At 41.9% G+C, this 3,412-nt stretch overlaps 1 long non-coding RNA gene across 2 annotated transcripts; it reads right to left on the minus strand.

The window, feature by feature from the left end:
• Window positions 1–1,109: 1,109 nt before the first annotated feature.
• Window positions 1,110–3,178, minus strand: LOC137718784 (uncharacterized). Of its 2 annotated transcripts, XR_011065930.1 has the most exons (5): window positions 2,945–3,178; window positions 2,775–2,843; window positions 2,102–2,163; window positions 1,349–1,418; window positions 1,110–1,205 (listed from the first exon to the last, which is right to left on the minus strand). It is a non-coding gene; the product is annotated as an uncharacterized lncRNA (long non-coding RNA). The 2 variants fall into 2 exon arrangements; XR_011065929.1 differs by lacking the exon at window positions 1,110–1,205 and having other exon boundaries at window positions 1,220–1,418.
• Window positions 3,179–3,412: the final 234 nt, after the last annotated feature.

Genomic DNA, 3,412 nt, shown 5'->3' on the forward strand with positions numbered 1-3,412 from the left:
CCAGTCTCTTTCTTGCGTGAGCTACATATAAAACCCTAATCAACCGTTCACAACAAGTCTCTTTCTTGCCGTGGGCTACCTAAAACCTTAATCAACCCTGCACAAGTCATTCTTTTTATAGCAGATCTACGTGCTTTTTCGATAAGATTTAAAACCTTTTTCTTCTCGACCAGTCCCTCTGACTGATCCAAAATCGAATCGATTTTTTGCAGTTTGGTCCTCAAAATCTCTCACAGTTTTCCATGGAGGTCCGCAAGGATGAACCGGCCGCTATGTTTCTAGATCAGACATCTCGCGCCACCCGAGGGAAGAGGTAACGAAATTGACCAAATCATTCGACAAGGATCGAAACATGGGGCTCAATTTCTGAGAATTTACCCTTTATATATATATATATATATATATGATTTATTAGGATGACTAAGTTACTCGATTCGGAAATTGAAGAGGATGAGATGGCCTAGAATCAGGAGGCTCTTAAGAGGTAAAAAAGTAATTATATTTGATATATGGTCTAATCTAAGTTTTTGTGTGTGTGTATGTATATATATATAGATATATTAGGAGTCCTATATTTGTTAGGAGTCGAATTTGTATTTATTCTTTCTTTGGGAAAGAATAAATGAAAATTAATCCGACCAAAACGCGGACCATATAAATACTTATAGTTTTGGTTGATAAATGAACAAACTGATCATATGTTTGTTTTCACACATTGCTGCTAAACCTCTTGGCTGATTTTAAAGATAAGTAATATATTAATAATGCAAATCAGTTAGAGTTTGAATATGTGTAAAATCAACATCCTATTATGCAAGATTGTGCTCGACATTTTTTGTGGTGGAAAACTGTCGGCTGGTTTGAAACAGTTATGCACGTGGACACTTTGGTTTCAACGGCGATTGGCGGCGGCTAGCTCATACATTTGATGTGAAACATACCAACTAGTATTGTGAGCCTTGCCTTTCCTTTGCTCGTTTTATTAATGTAACAATGTAATGTAATTGTCGTACAAATTAAGATAGTGGGTATTATCCAATGTTAATTAGATTTATATTACTTATTCTTGATCTATTTCTCCTTTCATGATCATGTACGTTGGTATGCAATTGACACGCCCCGACCCCGATATTCCCCAAATACCAGGATAGGCACGTGCTGGCCGACACCCGAAGGTGACGAAAGCCATTTATTGAGTGCAAATGCTGAAAACAAGGGATAAATAAGGTTTATAAATATAAAAGAATAATGAATATGCAAATAAGGACCATGTTCAGAGCACACCTCTAATCTAGAACACTAAAAGAAAATAATATAAAATTGAATGAAACAAAGGAGTGGGTCCTACACCGAGAGGACTCGAAGATGCCGATGCGGAAGTGCCTGGACGTCGGGATTGTATGCCTCGATTCTAAGTCCTGAAGGGGGCGCAAAACAAACATGAGTGGACCAAGTTGATATATATATATAATAAAACAGTTATCAACATACTAACCCCCAGGTTTTATGAAAACACAAATATAATGATAAACATAGGTTTTCCGAAACCTAGCATGTCGTGCAATGTCTCAAATCATAACTCGCATAAATAATAAACACTAGTGAATGTCCGATATAACACTTCAGGCCCCATGCCGGCTCCCCGTCTCTGAGCACACAGTCAGAGGAAAATGCACTTCAGGCCCCTTGCCGGCTCCCCGTCTCTGAGCAGACAGTCAGAGGAAAACACACTCCAGGCCCTATGCCAACACCAAACCGTCGCCCGGGACGGACCGGATCTATCCCTACGTCCCGTAGCGGAAAGGACCACTAGGTAAGTACAAAATCAGTGAACATACATATATTGAAAATCAACTTCATAGTATAAAGTCATCCATCATCTATACTATAAAGAGGTGTTCTAAACATGTTCTAAATATCATATCGTCATCCATCAGATATGCTATAAGAACATGGGTTATAGGAAAAATAGTAATAATTCAAACTAGCCTCAGTAAGCATGTTATTTCAAAACGTTCATAAAACATAATCATAAAGTCATGCTTTTCTGTGTATGCAATTCTACCATTAAAACATGCATTTTTAGAAGGGGTCCACTCACAGTACTTAGCTGCCGAAGAGCCACGCAACTAGCGAAGATGGAAACGCCACAATTAAACGCCCCTAAGCACATAAACGGTACATTTAGTCAAACTCTATTCAAACGATTGAATTTGGGAAAACGGACATCGGAAACGGGTTCAGGACGTCGAAATTAGCCTAGGAGGGGTCCCGCACAAAAACCCAAAAAGTCAACGGTCAAAGTCAACGTTGACCTTGACCGGGTCAACGGGTCACGGGTCACGGGTCACGGGTCAACGGGTCAACGGGTTTGGGCTTTAGGGTTTTGGGTTAGGGTAATTGGGTTTAGGTTTTAGGTGGGTTGGGTTTGGGTTAGAAGGAAAGTGGGTTTGGGTTTGAAACCTTATGGCCCAAGGCCTAATTAAAAAGGGGAAATGGGTTTGGGCTGCAACCAAGGCCCTAAGGCCTTTTGGGTTTTTAAAATGAAATAACTAAAAATAAAAAAGGAAAGGGTGAGGGTATTGGGCCAAAGACCAAACGGGCCTAAGGCCCGTGTGTGTGTGTGGAGAACGGCCCGAAGGCCTGGGTGCCCGGAGAAGAACACCGGAGCTCGGCCGGAAAATTCCCAAGCTCCTTTGGAGCTCAAAACTCAACCAAAACATGTCAATCAATATACCAAATTGAAGCCCCGAAGGTAAGGAATCGAAATATACCCTTGGTTCCCGTCATCGTGGTCGGAGTTGGCCGGAAAACAGCCTGGAAGCCACGGGTGTCCGCCGGAACTGGGTAAGATTCAAATGAGCATAACTTCTTCAATACTCAATGAAATTGGGTGAAACAAAAAGGAAAGTTGTAGTACTCAGCGAGACAAAGAGATTGATACCTTGCACGCCGGCCAACTCGCCGTGGTTTGGCCGAAAATCTCCTCGAAAGGGACGGTTCTCGCCGGAAAACTGGGAAATGTCTTCGAGGTGATTTCTTCGTGGTTTGACGTCTAAAACACAGCCACGGGGTTAGAAAAGAGTTATAGGTGTGGGCATGGGTGTGTGTGTGTGTGTTCTTGTCGGAGGAAGGAGCACCGAGAGGAGGGGAAAGGAGAGAGAGCACGGGAAGAGAGAGTGAGGGAGAAGAGAGAGACTTTTCAGAAAAAGAAAAGAAAAGGGAGAGGGAACCGGGGGACAAAACAGGGGGTGGGCCCCTTGGGCTCACCAATTAAAGTTCAAAAACAATTTTAAAAAGAAAGGTATCCCCCAAACTTAGTGAAAATACAAAAATACCTATTTTCTTACGTAAATCCCGGGACGGGTTCTTACAGCAATTGTATACTTAGCCCGATCGATATAAATCCAAG

This window comes from Pyrus communis, chromosome 15 (assembly GCF_963583255.1).
Source record: "Pyrus communis chromosome 15, drPyrComm1.1, whole genome shotgun sequence".
In the NCBI taxonomy this organism is placed as follows: Eukaryota; Viridiplantae; Streptophyta; class Magnoliopsida; order Rosales; family Rosaceae; genus Pyrus; species Pyrus communis.